The 11479-nt window shown below is 37.7% G+C and overlaps 1 long non-coding RNA gene across 1 annotated transcript; it reads right to left on the bottom strand.

Annotated features, from left to right (window-relative positions):
- Positions 1-305: 305 nt before the first annotated feature.
- LOC140947346 (uncharacterized) lies at positions 306-943 on the bottom strand. Its single transcript, XR_012166958.1, has 2 exons — positions 867-943; positions 306-509 (listed from the first exon to the last, which is right to left on the bottom strand). It is a non-coding gene; the product is annotated as an uncharacterized lncRNA (long non-coding RNA).
- Between the last annotated feature and the right edge of the window lie 10536 nt (positions 944-11479).

Here is an 11479-nt window from a genome sequence, read left to right as displayed (position 1 = left end):
ACTTTAATTAGCGCCTAACCTTCAATGCACGGCACTCTTGAAAAGCAGAAGGTTAATATATTTTCTTTCCTTTTTTTTTCTTTAGAATGTGTGTTTCGCTTGTATAAATAATTGTAACTCTTTTTTTTTCTGCTCTTTTTCTCTATAATCCTGATGAGTTTTATCGTGTTGGAATAAAGATGATGATGACAATGGTGATGATGATGATTATCATTAATATATAATCATTATTATTATTATTATTATTATTATCATTTATTTAATAAATTATCAACTACTGTAGGTACATGAGTAAAACCTCAAGACACCTTTTCAATGCTTTATTTCAATCAACAGTACCACCCTAATTTTACAACTACATTTAATTTCGTTACATCCAGTTTTCTGTTAATGGGACACGTCAGCTATTCAATACCATTGGACTGTCAATAACGTTACTTTCAATCAGTCAAGGCCTAGGACGTCTAGTCGGCAGGCACTTTTTCCTCAGTTTTTTCGCAAAGCTTTTTCTAGGTGGGAGAGAAGATGAATTGTGTGAATTTTTTAATACATCTGTAATAGCCTACTTCTCCAACTTTGTTGATCTTTTTTATCACATGCCAGGATTTTCATTGATTGATGCTGCTTCTCTTTATCATTTAACGCTAAATCATCAGTGAAAAAACTGAGCTATGACTATTTTTCTAACTTTTAACAACGTACCCCGGATTAAAAAAAAAAAAATAAAATAACCAAAGAGCTCGCCGGATGCATGTATTTAATCAAGTTGTATAAAAACAATGTAAGTCAACTACACACTTTTGCTGTAAAACTACGTTTCGACATAACAGTCGAAGGGTTCAAAGTAAAGACAACGAAGATCTTACCTTGACGACTTGGTTTGGGAGGACGACCACTTGGTCTGGGACGACGACCGCTTGGTCTGGAAGGACGACCACTTGGTTTGGGACGACGACGGGGGTCATTCTCTTCATCAGCATTTGACCCTAAATCATCAGTGAAAAAAATGAGCTTTGACTATTTTTCTGACAAAACGGTAATCAATCTTCCTAACTTTTAACAACGTACCCCAAATGAAAAAAATAAATAAATAAATAACCAAAGAGCTCGCCGGATGCATGTATTTAATCAAGTTGTATAAAAAAAATGTAAGTCAACTACACACTTTTGCTGTAAAACTACGTTTCGACATCAAAGTCCAAGGGTTCAAAGTAAAGACAACGAAGATCTTACCTTTACGACTTGGTTTGGGAGGACGACCACTTGGTTTGGGACGACGACGGGGGTCATTCTCTTCATCAGCATTTGACGCTAAATCATCAGTTAAAAAAAATGAGCTTTGACTATTTTTCTGCTAAAACGGTAATCAATCTTTCTAACTTTTAACAACGTACCTCGGATGAAAAAAAAATAAATAAATAACCAAAGAGCTCGCCGGATGCATGTATTTAATCAAGTTGTATAAAAAAAATGTAAGTCAACTACACACTTTTGCTGTAAAACTACGTTTCGACATCAAAGTCCAAGGGTTCAAAGTAAAGACAACGAAGATCTTACCTTTACGACTTGGTTTGGGAGGACGACCACTTGGTTTGGGACGACGACGGGGGTCATTCTCTTCATCAGCATTTGACGCTAAATCATCAGTGAAAAAAAATGAGCTTTGACTATTTTTCTGCCAAAACGGTAATCAATCTTTCTAACTTTTAACAACGTACCCCGGATGAAAAAAACAAAAAAAACCAATGAGCTCACCGGATGCATGTATTTAATCAAGTTGTATAAAAAAAATGTAAGTCAACTACACACTTTGGCTGTAAAACTACGTTTCGACATCAAAGTCCAAGGGTTCAAAGTAAAGACAACGAAGATCTTACCTTTACGACTTGGTTTGGGAGGACGACCACTTGGTTTGGGACGACGACGGGGGTCATTCTCTTCATCAGCATTTGACGCTAAATCATCAGTGAAAAAAAATGAGCTTTGACTATTTTTCTGCTAAAACGGTAATCAATCTTTCTAACTTTTAACAACGTACCCCAAATGAAAAAAACAAAAAAAACCAATGAGCTCACCGGATGCATGTATTTAATCAAGTTGTATAAAAAAAATGTAAGTCAACTACACACTTTGGCTGTAAAACTACGTTTCGACATCAAAGTCCAAGGGTTCAAAGTAAAGACAACGAAGATCTTACCTTTACGACTTGGTTTGGGAGGACGACCACTTGGTTTGGGACGACGACGGGGGTCATTCTCTTCATCAGCATTTGACCCTAAATCATCAGTGAAAAAAATGAGCTTTGACTATTTTTCTGACAAAACGGTAATCAATCTTTCTAACTTTTAACAACGTACCCCAAATGAAAAAAATAAATAAATAAATAACCAAAGAGCTCGCCGGATGCATGTATTTAATCAAGTTGTATAAAAAAAATGTAAGTCAACTACACACTTTTGCTGTAAAACTACGTTTCGACATCAAAGTCCAAGGGTTCAAAGTAAAGACAACGAAGATCTTACCTTTACGACTTGGTTTGGGAGGACGACCACTTGGTTTGGGACGACGACGGGGGTCATTCTCTTCATCAGCATTTGACGCTAAATCATCAGTGAAAAAAAATGAGCTTTGACTATTTTTCTGCCAAAACGGTAATCAATCTTTCTAACTTTTAACAACGTACCCCGGATGAAAAAAACAAAAAAAACCAAAGAGCTCGCCGGATGCATGTATTTAATCAAGTTGTATAAAAAAAATGTAAGTCAACTACACACTTTTGCTGTAAAACTACGTTTCGACATCAAAGTCCAAGGGTTCAAAGTAAAGACAACGAAGATCTTACCTTTACGACTTGGTTTGGGAGGACGACCACTTGGTTTGGGACGACGACGGGGGTCATTCTCTTCATCAGCATTTGACGCTAAATCATCAGTGAAAAAAAATGAGCTTTGACTATTTTTCTGCCAAAACGGTAATCAATCTTTCTAACTTTTAACAACGTACCTCGGATGAAAAAAAAAAAAATAAATAACGAAAGAGCTCGCCGGATGCATGTATTTAATCAAGTTGTATAAAAAAAATGTAAGTCAACTACACACTTTTGCTGTAAAACTACGTTTCGACATCAAAGTCCAAGGGTTCAAAGTAAAGACAACGAAGATCTTACCTTTACGACTTGGTTTGGGAGGACGACCACTTGGTTTGGGACGACGACGGGGGTCATTCTCTTCATCAGCATTTGACGCTAAATCATCAGTGAAAAAAAATGAGCTTTGACTATTTTTCTGCTAAAACGGTAATCAATCTTTCTAACTTTTAACAACGTACCTCGGATGAAAAAAAAATAAATAAATAACCAAAGAGCTCGCCGGATGCATGTATTTAATCAAGTTGTATAAAAAAAATGTAAGTCAACTACACACTTTTGCTGTAAAACTACGTTTCGACATCAAAGTCCAAGGGTTCAAAGTAAAGACAACGAAGATCTTACCTTTACGACTTGGTTTGGGAGGACGACCACTTGGTCTGGGACGACGACCGCTTGGTCTGGGAGGACGATTACTTGGTTTGGGATGACGACTGGGGTCATTCTCTTCATCAGCTCGCTCGGCAATGGTTTCATCATCCTGTTCATCTAACAACTCCGCGACTGCCTCATCCTCAAAAGGCTCCTCAGTCAAGGTGGCGACTACGTATACCGCTCCGAGAAACAGGAGAAAAAGTAGAGATTTCATTTCCAAAACAATGTTCACTGCTAAACGTCTGCTAACAATGTGACCAGCTTAGCTTTTCGCGCCCTTTTTATTGACCCACGACGCTGATGAACGTGAGGCATATGACAAAAGCGAGGGAAAACACACATTTGCTGATTATTGCTTATTTTCCGTTAGGCGGGAAGTTAATAAATATCTTATTGGCTCTTATAAATATCAATAACAGGGATGTTTATCACCTTTTCCCTTTGTGAGCTGATTGTGTGCCATCTTTTATCTTTTTCGCCAAACCCCTTTTGCTCAAACTTATGTTTATTTTGCGCCAGCGTGAAGATAAATATTTTACCTTGCCTTTGACACGTTACTAAAATATTTACTACAGGTGCATTTCTGCATGTGCTCAAACACATGTGTACACTTTTTGCTTTGTAAAAAAAAAACAAAAACAAAAAAAAACAGCAGGTTCATCTGTAGCAACCTTTCTGGCAATACAGGCGTAAAAAGTATAAGATTTATAGTAAAAGGGTTCCCAAGTCTCCACTAAAATAGTGGGTAAGATATAAAGGGGGGAGAATGTGTGCGTTTGGGAGTGTTTTGGGTATAAAAAGTAAAAAAAGTTTCATGTTAAGATTAAAAGTAATAATGAGGGACTGGCAAACTCTGTGTCTACCTCAAAAAAGTGCGAAAATAGGGAAAAAATGTAAAAATAAATTTGTAAGTAAATAAAATGAAATGGCAGTAAAAAAAAGAGAGAAAAACTGAAACTTAGTTGAAAAGCCAAATTGGATTAGAGGTTAAAAAAAGAGGAAGAGAAAAAATTAATGTTAGGATAGGTATTAGCAATGAGGAAGCCCTCGCGAAAAAGCGCGGAATATGACCAATTCCGCCCTGATTCAGGGTGCCTCTTGTACTTTGAACTGCGTATGGCTGCTACAGCAATAAGTAACGACACGGACCCAAAAACTGCGCTGCCACTGCTTATTATAAGCAATTATCCCTCCAAAATGCGGAATATGGCGAAGTGTTTTCTCGATTACGACATTTTACATTGGTACAACGACGGACAAGGGTAGATTGACGTTACAACCAATGAAAGTCGAAATGGTAAACATTGCAGTGGTGCAGCCATCGAGCTAAGGATGCACGAGGGAGGTTAACAAGTACGAAAAAATCGTTATGTTGATTGTAGATAACCTTTTACTTCAGCTAATACGGCTTTTGTAATTTTTTTCTCACTATTAATACAAAAACCTTTGCAAACTACAGGGTGTCCCAAAAGTTCGCTCCCTTAATTCAATGTGCTAAAGCTTTTGAAACAACTTTATTTTTACATGAAATTTCTAAAAGATGTTAATTGCTTTATGGGGGTTTGTATTCAGAAGTTCAGTAACCGGCATGACCCCTTTTCTTTTTTTATCACTCTCTGTAGCCGTCGCGGCATTGAGTGGGATAAGTCATGTAGCATGTAGAGCCCCAGTAGCCTGAGTATCAGGCCTTCCTAAGGGGCTAGGGGAGAGGAGATTTTAGATTGGGGGGAGCTCTCTCCCTTTTTCGCTTCCATCTTTCCCCTTTTCCCCCAAGAAACGCCTGATACTCAGGCTAGAGGCCCAGATAATTCATTTTAAGCTTTTTTATCACCTGGTAGGCAGGAACCACTTCGACCCCCAAAGAAGAATTTTTTTAGATCAGGCTGAATAATTTGGGCATCGATCCAAGAAAAGTTAATCATCCCGGCTCCTTTTTTATCCACAGTAAGGCTCCTGTACTTCTTTACAAATTTGAGACGAGTTGAACGTTGCTTGGCGGACTGAGTAAAGGGTTTTTTTTGCCATCTGAGGGGTCTCAAAACTTTGCTTTTTATGAACCTGATCCAGACTTAGCTTGCTAACTGTTGTGACAGCTACCTTGTCGCGGGTTTCCTCTTTTGTACCTAGCTTCTTTAAAACTATTTAAGCGGTTTTATTCAGCACGTTTGTTCCTCTCTTTCGTTTCTTGTCTTTAAAACCCTACCTCACCTACCTGGGGTCTCCCACCTACAATTAAACAAGCCCTTAATAACATGACTCATTGCAACTTACGTTGCTATTAAGGTAATTTCCATAGAAAGCCAGTTAGTAGAAATTCACTTTAAAACCTTTTTCTAATGACTGCAAACGAGATAACCTTAAACTCGTTCTTAAACTGTCCAATATTGCACACTTTTAGTTCTGATTCTTTTTGATGCTAAAAGAGGCGCTAAACTTCTGCTAACTGTGGACACCGTTGGGGCTGTTATACGTTAATAACACGTTAGGTCGTAGAAAATGGATCATAAACTACAAAGTAACAAATTTTACAAATTCGCATTCGTTGACCCTACTATAATGTTTGAAGCAATATTTCCTGTTAAAAAATAAAAATAAAAAATAATAATAATAATAATTATAATCAATTGGAGTAACGGTATAACGTTCATGATATTAATAAAAGTAACGGTATACACCACTGTACTTGCTGTATAAAGATGTTGGTGTGAATGGTGGAGACAAGTTGAAGTACGGCCACAAGTGCGTAAATATAAGGAAAAGACGGCCGAGTTTTCTAGAAACAGGATAAGCAAACAAACTTCAAAACTCTCAGCCCTGTGCTTTGCAGGGGATGGTAACTCAATGGTGTTTTTCAGGGTGAACACCTTCCAAGTTTGAGCATAAACTAAAGTCACCATAAACAAAGATTTGGCTAAATTACCACTACAGCTGTCTTAGATGAGTATGAAAAGTTGTTATAATCAAGATTTCAATGACTTCAGAGTTATCATAGCAACAAAATGACGGCATTACCTATTTTAAATAAAACCTGGATACAAAACTCTGAATAATAAGCGGCTCTCACTTGTAAACATGAAATTCCGACAAAAAAATGGCAAATTGCAGCCCTTTTTGTGTATGAAAGCTTAAACAAAGAACTAAAATGTCTTTCTTCTTAATCATTAAAAAATGAAATTCATCTCAGGGCCATTTGTACTTAATGTTGCAATTTAGGTTTTTTTATTGCCGGTAAACGTCAATGATGGGGCATCAGTGATAGTATAAACTTCTGCATACTCTTGCCAAAATTTAATATATTAGGGATAATTGATCTAATAACGATATCATCTTCCAACAACTTTTAGTTGCTATAAGGTAGCTAGAGAGCACACAGTTGAGTAAATATTTAATAGAGCGGTTTTTTTGACTGTCGAAAGTAATTGAGGAATTGGTTTGGTTTTGGTTTTACTACGCCCTTTGGTTGGCTAGTGTATTTACTTTGGTTTTGGTTTTACGACAGTCAAGTGAAAACCGCTCTAACAAAACAAAGCTCTAAAACTTAGTACAAAACAGTCCCGTGCGTGGGATTTCTTAGTAAAACAAAAGAAGAAAATTTTTCTTTAGATAGTGAGGTTATGTTTCCTTTAGTCTGTAAACAGAGGTTTTTTCCTTTTCTTTCGAAAATCAAAGAGCACGCGAAATAATGATCATACACATTTGTTTTGACTGGGAAGTAAAGTAAAACCTCACCTCTCGCAGAATTTTCAGATAAGAAAGTTATTTACCTTTTAGTATAAAAGTTAAATTAATTGAGCTTAAGTGGTAACGGTAAAATAAAAACTGATCGCATTTTCTAATCCGAAAATTTTAGATTTCCTTTTTCTACGAAAAATAGGCTAAGTTGGGGACTGAAATGTGAAAAACTAAACTTTAGAAAATTGTAGGGAATTAATTAGATAAGCTACGAAAACTTTACATGAATGGAACGGCCATCTAGAAATTTTTAGCCTTCCTCAAGTAACAGATCTAAAATTGTAGGCAATTTTTGCTTCTCCGAACAGATATTTTACAGAAAACAGTCGTTCGGTGCCCCTGCCTAAGCTCTATGACATTTTTTTTAGGCACAACCTGTCTACCTTCACAGGAAGGGAGAAGGTTCTTTACTTTTAAGCGAATTCGAATGTCCCAGCACTATTTTATGGAATTTTAATTAATTTAATTTTCTTTACGGATGTCCCGGAGCTTTTCTCTATTCCACCCCCCACCCAACAACTAGATGATGTTCACGCGCCATTTGTTTTTTAATTTCTTCTTATTTGTTTTACTGACATTGATTGCATCGATTATTACCTTTTCCAAAAAAAAAAAAAATTGGAAAAAAAAAATGTTACCCTCGACAAAAAAATAGACTCATAAAAGATACAAGAAAAACCACGTCCGTAGACTAACTACCTTATCGGGAATTGGAATTTTCACAATTCCAGAAATAGATCAGTTTTTATTTTACCGTTACTAATTAAGCTCAATTAATTTAATTTTTAAACTAAAAGGTAAATAACTTTCTTATCTGAAATCGTTTCCCTTTACTACTATATCTCTTGCACTTTCTGTAAGAAATGTGTTTATCAGAGAACGAGCCAATGAAACTGATTGGGATGATGATGATGGTGTTGATGATAATAACAAGATAGTGATCAGTGCTGATAGAGTGATGTAATGATGTTGAGACAAATTCCTCTCGCGTACAGCACGAAATTGATTTACCAAAATTAATCTTGTCTTGATTTGGTAGATGACTCGTGGTGCACCCAATCTTGTCCTGTTTTAGTCTAAATGTTATTTATTTTCGGTGCACGTACGTCCTGTGGATAGCTTTTATTGTTGATTGAGTGTCCGTTAATAGTGTTCTTACCCCGGGGGGGGGGGGGGTACTGCCATATATGGGCTATATGGGTATGTGCCGCTGTGAAGGGTATGGTTTTCAAGCAGTTTACTCTAGGATAGGATATATAAATCAGAGCGTTTGGGTCTAGAATAGGGTATCATTTTTCAGGAAACTGATCAGTTGGTTGAAGATTTTATCTAGACTGGGGAAACAGCTACTCTAGGATAGGGGGATTTTGGGAGTTTACTCTAGTATAGGGTAGCAAACTTCAGCTGAACTAACTCTGGTGTAGGTCAAGGGTTCCAGGGTCCCAGCGGCACATCCCCACCCAGAAATTCCAAAAGTGCCCCCCCACCCCCCCCCCCCGGGGTTCTTACGCAACAGGTCGGTAGAACAAAAAAGACGACAAACCTTGTGTGGCAAAGGTGATAATAATTTTGTTTGAAAACACGTTTCGCCGAACTTCACCTTCCTTTAAACATATCTTTTTGTAAAAGACCAGAAAACATTAATGTAAGTGAAGATCACGACAAAACACGCAAGTAATGACCCTGTCACGTTTGTCACACAAGGGTCTTGCCGTCCTCTTTAATTCTGCCGTCCTGTTGCGTGAACTCACTATTAGTTGGCTCAGGTAACGCTTTCTTCAGGGGTCGAAAAAGTCCGGAACAAGTAAATTTTCTGGATCAACTTAGGTTGCTGGGAAACTGCCCACCTACCCCTTCCTTAAGCCAACATTTACACTTACTTCTCACTTAAGGCAAAGTGTTGGCTTAGGGGAGGGGTAGGTGGGCATTTTCTCAGAAACCCAAGTTGATCCGATTTTCTTTCTTTGCCCATTGAATAATGGCTCAGACAAGTCATCCTCTAACTAATTCGTTAAGTAAGTCGAGCAAGAAGCCCCCCCCCCCTCCCCAACCCCCGGGCAAACAAAATATGAGACCTGCATGCCAGCCCAAAGGTTTCCCTTCCCGGATCAGGTAACGCTATATCTCGTCTTGCAGAGCCTGACTTCAAGCATTGCTGCTTGTTCTTTGTACAGGTTTTTGCCTGCTTGCTCAAATGTCAGGCTATTTATGATTGAGTCCCTCGCGGTTTTCCGTACCAAATCTAACACTTTTTAAAATGTATTTGCTAACTTTTTTTGAAAACTGTTTTAAACCGGTGTTATAAAATGGGTTTTATACTGAATGTTTTGGACTGACTTTAACGGTGTTTTAAACTGTTAAAAGTGCTATTGAAAACTAATTTTTAAAGTATTTTGAAATTTGTTTCAAATATGTCAAGTATTTTTATCAAATTCTCTCAACTAATTCTTTGAAGAAGAGTATAGGGATCAGTCTTGAGAACTTGTTTGTGCATGTTTTGGCTTAAGGTGGCTCCCTAGAGTATTTACTAATAACCCTAGCTATCTAGCATACGTTACAGAAGGAAATGTAGTTACTTTGTCTTTGCGATTTTGTTCACGAAATTCACCGCTAAGGTTACCCATATAAGAAGGCTCCTTTGTGAAGTTTTATTTTCTCGATTAAGGCCGTTGCCGTGGCAACATCGCATCCTTAAACAGGCAGTAAGTTTATCATTTTTTATCATTTTTTCTTAATATTTCTTATTTCCCTCGGTGAAATGTCTTTAAACTTTGCCACTCTATATTAACTATATTGCTTAATATTTTAAAGTTGAAAAAACATAGGGTCGTTAAGACGGTTTTGCCAATATTTTGAAATTTTCAATTTTTTTAACAGAGGAATTAAGCTCTTACAGATTTTTTTAAAAAAAGGACAGTGCAAAGGTACTGCAACTGTAAAGAATTGAGGCGAATTTTAAAAAAATTTACCGAAGGAAAAGGGAGATATTCACGGTTAATTAACTGCGCTAACGTCATAAAAATCCGAAAAACACTCGCGTGGCTCAGGGTCATATAAACAAAATACGCGCACGAGCCATCACGCCCGCATGCGCATCATGCACATAGCTACTGAAAACATGTGGTTTCTTCGAAAAGTATTATTACGGTGATATCTCGCCAGTTGAAAAAGTAGAGATAGCGGATTTAATTTCATACCTAACAATGGATGTTTTCTTCGAAGTACATGACTGTTGTAGCAAAAATTCGAGCCGTGGCGGTCACTCGTGCGGATGGCGATCATCGGAGATGAAGACGGTGGTTGTGCAAGCATCGCAATAAGCCCTTCATTTCCTAATCTGCTGTTCGCTGCGTATGGCTGCTACAGCAATACGTAACGAAAGGGACCTAAAAACTGCCCTGCCACTGCTTATCATAAGTAAGTTGTCAAAGAACATATGACCAATGTGCCAACAGGAAGGCGTTAAACTAAGGTTTGTACTAAGAAGCACACCACCGCACGGGTAGAAAATAATGTTTCTGTTTCTCTGCGAGGAGAAAAAAACGGATTCCGCCATTTTGTTTCCGCTATTTTGCACCGTTAACCGAGAAGACCTGGGGACGAAGTTGAGTTGTTTTGGTTGTGAACTTGAAAAAATGGCGGACGTTTCACTCGTTTCAAGAGAAAGAACTAGGCGAAAAAATAGCTAAAAACATGGCAAGAACAGCAAGAAGACAACTCGAAGGGCGACATCTGCTATTTTGGAGAATATTTGCGGAGCCGGACAAACCCGTGAAACGTACCCTAGCGAAGATGAACTGAACATCGATGGGATCGATGGAGGTAAGCATGTTTTAGCTATGTTTTTAAACTAGGAATTATTTTGAATGAATAATAAAACAGTTACTGAATTCGGCTTTCGTATCATATGAAGAATTATAGAGATCTCGGAGGGTGTTATTGTTATCCGCCTCGGCCTACGGCCTCGACGGATAACACCCTCCTCGATCTCCGTAATTCTTCATAAGATACTCAGCCTCATTCATTAACTGTTAAATATTTTTCTCCAATTACCAGCATTTACTTGTTATTTTCATTGCAGCATTATCTCCTACCATTTCATCCACTCACTATAGCTACTAATGACACACTTCACAAGCAATTATTAGTGTTTGCTGCATATTCGCCTGCAGTTATTCACTATCGCACCCATTTTCTTTTACTATAATTACACATGTAGGAGGGTCA

The sequence above is a fragment of the Porites lutea genome, chromosome 9, assembly GCF_958299795.1.
Source record: "Porites lutea chromosome 9, jaPorLute2.1, whole genome shotgun sequence".
NCBI lineage: Eukaryota > Metazoa > Cnidaria > Anthozoa > Scleractinia > Poritidae > Porites > Porites lutea.
The sequence above is the reverse complement of the archived record's forward strand: the minus strand, read 5'-3'. Positions and strand labels throughout refer to the sequence as shown.